The sequence below is a fragment of the Homarus americanus genome, unplaced genomic scaffold (genome assembly GCF_018991925.1).
Source record: "Homarus americanus isolate GMGI-L3 unplaced genomic scaffold, GMGI_Hamer_2.0 scaffold11141, whole genome shotgun sequence".
Classification (NCBI taxonomy): Eukaryota; Metazoa; Arthropoda; class Malacostraca; order Decapoda; family Nephropidae; genus Homarus; species Homarus americanus.
Window position 1 is genome coordinate 1 of NW_024748821.1, and position 10,969 is coordinate 10,969.

The following is a 10,969-nucleotide window of genomic DNA, read 5'->3' on the forward strand; positions in this document are numbered from 1 at the left end:
CAGGGAGAAGTGTGATGATGTGTCAGGGAGAAGTGTGATGATGTGTCAGGAGAATGTAGGATGTCGAGAGGGATGTCAGGAGGTGTGATGTGTGTCAGGAGAATGTGTAGGAAAAGTGTGAGAGAAATGTGTGTGTCAGGAAGGTGTGTGTCAAGTAAGTGTCAGGAGAAGTGTGATGTCAGGAAGGTGTGTGTCAGAGAAGTGTGATGTGTCGAGAGTATGATGTGTCAAGGAGAAGGTGATGTGTCAGGGAGAGTGTGATGTTGTGTCAAGGAGAAGTGTGATGTTGTGTCAGGAGAGGTGTGATGTGTCAGGAGAAGTGTGATGTTGTGACAGGGAGAAGTCATGTGTTAGGGAGAGTGTGATGTTGTGTCAGGAGAGGAGTCATGTGTTGGAGAAGTGTGATGTTGTGTTAGGGAGAAGTGTGATGTTGTGTCAGGAGAAGTGTGATGTTGTGTCAGGGAAGGGTGTGATGTTGTCAGAATGCTGTTAAGTGCCAGGGAGAAGTGTGATGTTAGTGTCAGGAGAAGTATGATGTAAGTGTGTTGGGAGGGTGTGATGTTAAGTGTCGGAGAAGTGTGATGTTAGTGTCAGAGAAGTATGATGTTGAGTGCAGGGGAGAAGTATGATGTTAAGTGTCAGGGAGAAGTATGATGTTAAGTGTTAGGGAGAAGTGTGATGTTAAGTGTCAGGGAGAAGTATGATGTTAAGTGTCAGGGAGAAGTATGATGTTAAGTGTCAGGGGAAAGTGTGGTGTTGTAACAAGGTTGGTGGTACTTTACTTTACTCAGTCGGGATGTACTCTAGTCACTTAAAGGGGTAACGTGATTTTACAGATATATATTCTGGTCTCCATCCATCTACTACTGGGAGTCATTTGTTTTTGATTAATGTATTAGTTAGGAAGGATAATGGAAAGAGATATCTGCCCCCTTTAAGTTTATTCAGCAAGATGTGTAATGAAGTCACCTGCGTTCGTCCTACTTCGAACTAGATACCGTGGAAGGAGCTCATTATATACCTGCAAAATTACAGGAAAAAACATTGGGTACACATTACCGAGCCTCCAGTATCGACGGTCGCCAGGCCACCCATCAACCTCACACTAACACAGTCATAACACAGTTGTTGAACGAGGTGCTAGTTAGTTCGTCAACAAAACTAAAAGAGTCTTATCTGATTATTGGTTATAGGTTATTGGTGACAATATGGGAACCAGGAATTTAGACAGATAATAGTTGAAGGTGCCGAGGGCATGTAGGGCGTAAGGGACACTCATCCTTGTGTACCTTTGGTAGACCGTACAGGATACCTGGTTTAGATCCGCTAACAAAGAGTTTTAAAAAGGAGGAATCATTAATGACATTCTTGTTTTTAAGTTTACGAAGAAATCTGTTAATCTTGTCCTCATACTTAAGAATTACCTTGAATAAGTCGTCTAGAATGGGGCAAATTTAGTACGGTCATTATGTATATTCATCATTTTCTGAATGTAGGGCGTTTTATTAAGTACAACAACCCCATTACCCTTGTCTGGTTTATTGATGGAAATATTATCGTTAGATGCTAAATTTTTAAGTGCGAGGAATTCTTCCTTAGAAAGAGCTTGTTTGGTGCTGAACGAGTTGTATTAATAGGACCAAAACGCAAAGTGGCGGAAAGAGTTAATGATGGATTCAATGGACCACAATTTAAGGAATGTTTAAAACTGGCTGCAAATGATTGCTTGTTTTATCTAATAACAAAGTTTATAAACAATGTGATGGTGTTCCTATGGGTTCACCCTTAGGTTCCACGAAGAGTTTGGGCTAACCGAATGTCCCGCCCAATTTAAGCCTTTGTTCTATCGTCGGTATGTTGATGACACATTTTTAATTTTCAAATCATTTGATCACGTCCCTATGTTCCTAAACTATTTAAATTCGAAGCATGTCAACATCAAATTTACTTGTGAATTGGAAAAGGACAATATTCTACCATTCCTTGATGTTAATATCCACCGTCTTCATAATAGTTTCGAGACGGCCATATACAGAAAACATACTTTCACTGGTTTGAGTTCAAAATTTTCATCTTTCATTCCTCTTAATTACAAACGAAATCTAGTACGTACTCTTACCAACAGAGCCTTTAATATATGTTCCAGCTATTTCCACTTGGACATTGAACTAAAATACATAAAGGAACTACTCCTTAACAATGGTTTCCCTAAGAGATTTACAGACACTTATATGGGCAAAACCCTTAATAGGTTTTTTAGTCCCACACAGCGTCAAATCCACACCGTTCATAAATATTCTATCTGTTTCACCATTCCCTTACACAGGCCCACTAAGTTTAACCCTTAGAAACAAACCTAAGAAGTTTTTCAATGAATTCTATCGGCAAATTTCTCTTAGACTAGTCTTCAAAACCCAGAGTTCAATTAAATAATTCTTTAAATTTAAAGACATAATACCCACACACCTGCAATCCTCAGTTGTTTATCAATTTACGTGTGCTAGCTGTAGGGCAGCATATATGAATAATTTCCTTTTAGACAAATATTCTACTCCAGTAAGGTACTCCAGTTATTATTGTTCAAGAGAACAAGTCAAAAATATCTACCAAAAACGATTTGTTGCTACATATTTTCATAAACGATTGCCAAATAACGTCCACTCATAGTTAAAAGTTTTTTATCCTAATAAATAGACTTGGAATAAAGTATGGAAAAAATATGTCTATGGTATCCTTATAATACTTATCTACTTATATATTTAATGTAAAATTATATACATTAAAGACATAAAAAAATTACAATGCAAAAGTCATTATATAATTTTGGGAAAGCTTTTCCACTGTGACTGAATGTACAGGAATACCACTCGAAGGATAAACTACGTTAAAACAACTCAGCCACTGAAACTGAAACTAAAGCAGTTCATTATTTATCCTTTCACCCTTTATCAGCTTACGAGCGGTTGATCTGATCTATTTATCTTTATTGTGACCTTTATTATCCTGTGTTAGTATAGGAGGAAGCTGGTATACAGTACAGAAGAAATCTTGTCTTGTTTGGTGGTGGTAACATACGTCTCACACTTAAGTTGAGGAGTGAACCCAGGATACAATGGAGAGAGAGAGATGCAAATTATATGACTTATTTATCATTTAGAGCTACACGTATTGTGTTATTTTCTGTCTCTGTATGCAAATTATTATAGTCATACTTAACACTTATATACCTGTACATTCCTGTATGTTTCTAAATATAGAATCACACGATACCAATTGGTTGAGAAAATATTATGGCAATACGGACATCTTTATACAATATCACTTTATTTACTGTAAAACAAATGTCAGTATATATTTTCAGAAGGATTTAGTTAATAAATAATAAAGACATATATGTAACAAGTTGATGTTTTTTATAAACAATATATTCGTTTATTTTATACAGTAGAGGAGTGAGTTTCTGGGAGCTTATAGTAGTAAAGTAAATAATAATGATTTTCAGTATAATCATGATAAAAGTTTACATTTCGTTTACCATGTATACAGAGTGCAACTGTGCAAGTACATATATACAACAAGTATGCTTATATACTGTACAGTGTGCTACATGCCAAAGGGTGTATACGGTAAATCGACCGAACAGGTACAGTATACAGTACACTATACAGTTTATTGTCAGTAAAAACACTGGCAAACTAAAGTAACATGCTAAGCCTCAACTTAACATCCTTTTAAGTGTGGAAGACGTGTAAGTTATGTCTTGACAGAGAATTAGTGTAGTAATGACGACCCTTGGGCCCTAGTGAGACAGCCAGGCAACTCTCCTCAGCAGTATATTAATCTATAAACTAAATGGTTTATGTTTTCACCATAATGGCAATCATTGTTGGAATGGATTTTAAATTTAGTGACTTGGTATATCTGTTATTATATTTGTGTTAAGGTTTAGAGTAGAAGAAAGGCACCATCTTATTACTCCATTGTTTCTGTATACAGGGTATAAGATTTTTCTTGGTATATTCGTTTTAACATGGAGAAAGTACCGTAAATATTGCTGTGGTAAATGGTGTGTAATAGTATCCAACATTGCCCTATGAGAAGGAGCCACTGTAGGTAAATATTCTGTAGAAGAAAATTTGTTTAATACTTCTCAGATACCAAGAAATGGTTGGAGAAATTTCAACTTTCCTACTTTTATACAGTATGTCTCCATTTTCGTAAACAGTCCGTCCACCTGCAGCTGCCACCATGATTATGGTTAACCTGTTGACACTTACCGGCAAGGGGCTCTTGTACCTTGTAATCAAACACTTCCCAGAGAACTTTCCGTGTGAACTTTTAATAACATTAACACCCTAATCATCCTCCCCTACATAAGCTACCCACTTTCATCCCAGGATAAGTAGGTTAGGTTAGGTCAAATAGGTTAGGTAATGTTTGCTTGTCTTACAATAGGTCAGTGGTCGTGTGTGTGTGAGACTCTCTTCAGATATAGAACACCGCCCCAGACAAAATCCCCAAACTAATAATACAGAAATTTTAATAAATCCTTGTTGTTTATTGGAATAATATTAATTTGAGAAATACAGTAAAGGCAATAGTCAAGACCATTTGCATGCTTTAATTACCTACTGCACCACATTTGACCATAGAACATAAATGCTTTTTTACTGTGTGAATTTGATGAAAACTACAAGAGCAATGCAGTACAGTGCATTTTGTGTGATGCAAATTTTATGATCTCTTTCAGTATCAATTAAAAGACTTGGGCTGCACCACTAACTGACATCCGGCAAATTGTCTTCTCGGTGATCATGGATCTAAAAAAATTATTATAAATTTCTTTTGGTTTGGTTTGGTAGTATTGTAGGTTAGTTTAGCTCTGGCTAGGCTAGGGTAGGCTTGGTTAGGTTGAGAGAACATTTTATGAACCATAAATTATAGAATGTAGCTGTACAGTACTGTATCAGGTACTTTGTGAATGATAGCATTTGCCAAAAGGGATCACTGATAATTTACTGTTCATCTAACACCCAAGAAAAAATAACTGTAAAAGAACATTATGACTTACCTTAAAAACGTTTTTCCTCAAGACAAAGGGTGGTTTATGTCCGTTCTTGTGAACACTGAAAAAAATATTTAATGCCTCCACCTTTACATTATTTCCTTTGTTATTGATCAACTTGTTAGCCACTTGGGTGGCAAGTACAGCAGTACAGTACTGGCTTCAGAAGGTATGTGTACCTGCACCAGTGTTGGTTAATCTGGTCTAACACTGGCACGAGTCCTCATCTGAGTCCACATAGTTACCATCTTTAAGTCTCAGATCTGATTCATCCACAAGTGTCTTTAATTTTGATTTTGCTTCTATTACAGTCTGCCTATGAAACTTTTGCTGCCCTTCCACAATCTGACTTGACTTGGTTCCTGAATCAGGTGTGGACCATGTGTTAAATGTGGTGGGTAGAGTGGTGTGGGCTATATCCAGAGTATTTTATTAAAAAAAAACTGTGAGGATTTGAGATATGAGCTGGCAGGGCTGTAGGATCAGTCAACAGACAGTAGTTTTGGTACAGTACAGTACTTAGTGTCTGCCGTCAGTCAAAAAAATACTTTCTTCTCTACAGCAGTAATGGATTGAAACAATTTGCTTAACCACATTAACACCAGTAACGCTGACAAAAAACTCAAAACTAAAACTACAAAATCCTTTATAATTAACGAGGAGGGTATGGTGGCCAATCTGGAACACCTAGCCCCCATTGGCACCAGTCACCACGTAACATTGTCCTTCACATTTAACTGTTTCGTGGTTCCTGACAAAACCAGGCCAAGGTTCAAGTATTACCAAGGTAATTACGACGGGATGAGGGAGGAGATGAGGGGTATTCACTAACCAGTAAAGTGAACCATTTGATCGGTAAATATATACCCAAGACCAATCCCAGTGCCTCTATGAATACAAGGAGACCCCTACAAATGAACGATGCGGCAGTCGACAAAGTTAAGAAGAAAACTCAGAAATTCGAGACGTGGGTTAGGACAAAATTAATGATGAGCAGGACAGGAAGATGTATGCCAGATCCAGGAAACAAGCAAGGTCAGAGTGTAGAAGGGCAGAAAAACAGACCCAGAGGCAAATTTGGAACGAGGTCAAGTCAAACCCTAAGGCATTTTACCGCTACGCAATGACAAAATTAAAAATGCGACTAGGTGTATTGGACCTGAGGCTTGAAGATGGTACAGTAGTTAAGCAGATTCTGACGAGGACAAGGTGGAGGCGTTGAACAGTTTCTTTTCTTCGGAGTTCACAAGAGAGGTATGTGAACAACCTTCCTGTGTGTGAGGAAAGATGGTTTGACACAGCTCTGATCCACATTGTGTTCTCAGAAGAGGCTATAAGAAATAAATTGTCAAAGCTAAAGGTGCATAAGGGTCCAGGCCCTGACATGGTACATCCCAGAGTGCTAAGAGTGTTAAGCAATGAGCTTGCCGAGCCCCTGAAGTTCCTGTTCTGTAGATACCTGGATGAGCAAAAGGTCCCCAGTGATTGGAAAATGGCTTCTGCGAGTCCTATATTCAAGAAGGGTGATCATCACTTCATGAATAATTATAGACAGTGAGCCTGACCAGCATAGTGTGTAAAGTACAGTACTTAAGAACATTATAAGAGATGCCATGATGGTTCATCTACTATGAAACAGCCTTGTAAAGGATTGTCAACACGGTTTTATGCTGGGGCGCTCCTGTTTAATACAATTACTCAGAGTACAGGTACTGGATGTTTGGACCCAAATTCTGGAACAGGGTGGCAATATCGACAATATATACCTTGATTTTGCCAAGGCTTTTGACAGCATACTCCCATGAAAGGCTGAGAATTAAACTGGAAGGGTACAGGATTCGAAGTGCCCTCGCGTGGATCGGAGACTTTTTGCATGATCGCAAACAGTGTGTGGTGATTAATGGCACAAAATCCTCACGTGTACCCGTGACAAGAGGGGTACCACAGGGCAGTGTATTGGGCCCGTTGTTGTTTGTTTGTTTCATAAATAACATGCCAAAAGCTATACACTCCTCCATACAAATGTTTTTGGACGATGCCAATTATTTATGGAAATTAAGAACCAAACAAACTGCGAAGAGCTGCAGAAATATCTCTGTGAGATTCAAGAATGGTCGAAGAAATGGCTGCTAAGATTCAACGGTCAGGAGGCGTATCACATGTCGCAATGGGACAAAGAAACGGCATTAATAGCGACTGGATGTGAATAGGACCTAAGTGTGTATGTTGACAATGAACTGAAGTTCTTGGGCCATTGTGAGAAGAAGGTGAATCAAGCAATTACTGTAAATTATTAGGTCTTATAAGAATGTCGTTCAAATATCTAGACTGTCCGTCTCTCGTAATGATCTTCAAGAGTTAGGAGCTTCCCTGCCTGGAGTCTGGTCCCCGAGATATGCCAGGGACTGTCAGTTGATTGAAAATGTCCTTAGGAGGGCCACCAGACTGGTGCCTGCACTTCGGCATTTCAGCTATCCAGAGAGTTTAGAGCGCCTGCAACTGCCTAGCTTATACTACAGATGGGCGAGGGGAGACTTAATTGAGGTGTACAAACATCTTAAAGGGCACTACTCAGTCGAATGTCCATACCTGGAGCTGGTGGACGCCCACCCCACAAGGGGTCACAGCTCGAGGTTGAAGAAGCTGCAAGTCCAGAAAACTGTGAGGGCAAACTTTTTCGGAGTGAGAATTATGAACTGTTGGAACAATCTGCCAGAGAGTGTTGTGACGACACCGAGTGCGAGCTGTTTCAAGACCTGTCTTGACCAACACTGGAATGGGTTCAATATACATTCAGGAGTCAGTGCATGCCCAGTACTTGCCAACAGTGCATTATAGAGATGTGACCGACCGCCCAAGCGTTTAATGAGCTGATCAGTGACGAAGAAGATAAAAGTACAAGTAATAGGCGATGGACCCACAGCAAGAGAAGAGAGTGATTTTCTACAATACTAACCAAAGAATATCACAGTACAGTATATTATATTGTTGAAGTCTGACCATAGTGTCATTCTTGTTATAGTCATCAACATATTTTCATATTTATTCTTGTAGATTTGCTATTAGTAATTAACAACCAAGCCTAAGTAAAGTACTGTACTGTGCTCCACTGGAAATAAACATTTGACTGCTTTAGTTACTGTATATCCTTAGTCAAATTGCCTTATTATGGGGTAAAATTTCAATATGCTGGGAAAATTTAGTACATACAATATTTCTTGCAAATTCAATGAACCCAGAGCCTCCATAATATTGATTTAGTGAGGTTTAGTGTATTTGTTTATGTGTTCCTATTTCACCATTCTGTAATTAGAAGAAGAAATATGGGTCAAGACAATTCAGGTGTGATATTCTGGGATGCTTATCAATTTATAACATGAGTTTCTATGAGGAATTAATGCTCAGTTATGACACATCCATACCAAATTATTACTCGGCATAACAATAGGTTAGGTTAGGTATTGCAGTGTTCATAAACTGTAAATAATGAAGAATGAAAATAATTATTACAAAATTCTTATTATTTGTCCTAGAGCACTTTTGTCCGGGGGTTTTGTCCTGGGGGGCTTTTGTCCTACCCCCGGAGCTAATCTTACCTCAGACACAGTGCTCACAATTATTGTTTGCTTGTATAAAAAGGTGCAGAGAAAGGAAGGTGTATGTGTGTGTGTTACTGAATAAACAGGATTGAGAAGACAATTAGCGACAGTATGGAGGCAGCGTAGCGAGATGTTGGGCCAAAATAAAGGATGTTCTGCTGAGCGTGGCTGACAAAATGTGTAACTGGACGAAGGACCCAGCCAGGCATGCAGTAACATAGTGGTGGAACGATGAAGTGGACAGAGTGATAAAGTAGAAAAGAAGACTGTGTTAGGCCAGGATGATGGGTGATGACGAAGAGGAGTACCTGGAGGCCTAGTGCAGACCCAGGAAAGAAAATTTCAAGGTTTAGAAGCACGACCAAGATGCATTTGTGGATATGTTGAATAGTGCATAGCAATATGAGAGGTATTTAGAACAGTAGAGCAAATCGTAGGTAGGAACGAGGAACAATGTGTAGGAAATGATTATGGTAATATGGTTGTTGATAGTAAGTAAATTAAGAATGCTTTGAGAAAATAATACAACCGATTGCTGAATGAGAAGCACAAACTGAACAGAAGCAGAGACTAGGCCCATCGGTTGAGAAAATGGTGTGTAAAAAAAGTGAATGTCAAAAATTAAGAATGGAAAGGCGACTGTTTATTGTTGTTTGTTTATGTTCACCAGTTCTTGTTCCTTGTTTATTGTTGTTTATGTTCACCAGCTCTTGTTCCTTGTTTATTATTGTTTATGTTCACCAGTTCGTGTTCCTTGTTTATTGTTGTTTATGTTCACCAGTTCGTGTTCCTTGTTTATTGTTGTTTATGTTCACCAGTTCGTGTTCCTTGTTTATTGTTGTTTATGTTCACCAGTTCGTGTTCCTTGTTTATTGTTGTTTATGTTCACCAGTTCGTGTTCCTTGTTTATTGTTGTTTTGTTCACCAGTTCGTGTTCCTTGTTTATTGTTGTTTATGTTCACCAGTTCGTGTTCCTTGTTTATTGTTGTTTATGTTCACCAGTTCGTGTTCCTTGTTTATTGTTGTTTATGTTCACCATTTCGTGTTCCTTGTTTATTGTTGTTTATGTTCACCAGTTCGTGTTCCTTGTTTATTGTTGTTTATGTTCACCAGTTCGTGTTCCTTGTTTATTTTTGTTTATGTTCACCAGTTCGTGTTCCTTGTTTATTGTTGTTTATGTTCACCAGCTCGTGTTCCTTGTTTATTATTGTTTATGTTCACCAGTTCTTGTTCCTTGTTTATTGTTGTTTATGTTCACCAGTTCGTGTTCCTTGTTTATTGTTGTTTATGTTCACCAGTTCGTGTTCCTTGTTTATTGTTGTTTATGTTCACCAGTTCGTGTTCCTTGTTTATTTTTGTTTATGTTCACCAGTTCGTGTTCCTTGTTTATTTTTGTTTATGTTCACCAGTTCGTGTTCCTTGTTTATTATTGTTTATGTTCACCAGTTCGTGTTCCTTGTTTATTTTTGTTTATGTTCACCAGTTCGTGTTCCTTGTTTATTGTTGTTTATGTTCACCAGCTCTTGTTCCTTGTTTATTGTTGTTTATGTTCACCAGCTCGTGTTCCTTGTTTATTGTTGTTTATGTTCACCAGCTCTTGTTCCTTGTTTATTGTTGTTTATGTTCACCAGTTCGTGTTCCTTGTTTATTGTTGTTTATGTTCACCAGCTCTTGTTCCTTGTTTATTGTTGTTTATGTTCACCAGCTCTTGTTCCTTGTTTATTGTTGTTTATGTTCACCAGTTCGTGTTCCTTGTTTATTATTGTTTATGTTCACCAGTTCGTGTTCCTTGTTTATTGTTGTTTATGTTCACCAGTTCGTGTTCCTTGTTTATTGTTGTTTATGTTCACCAGTTCGTGTTCTTTGTTTATTATTGTTTGTTTACATTCACTTGTTGACGTGTTTCATGCATGTTGTGTATAAGGTTGACAGCAACATCATTCCAGAACATTTTCGACTTTACATTTGGTACATAAACAAATATGAGCCAATAAGCGCTTGGACGAGGATGACGTAAAAGAAAAATAGACCAATCAGGGCTCATCTGATGTTGTCTGCAATTGCAAAGTTTCGAGTCACCTCATTCATGAATGTTGTTCAGTCATCTTAAGTCACTGATGTGTTTCTCGCTTATATAAAAACCGTTATATTGAGTGAATAAACTAGTGAGTGATTGATTAAATGAATGAATGAAGTGAGTATTGTTAATGTTTGATCTACAACACTTCCGGCGCCTATCTTGTTAAGGTGAAGAAATATCTAAGAATGTATTGTTCTGTCGTAAATATTACAGTAATTGCATAGG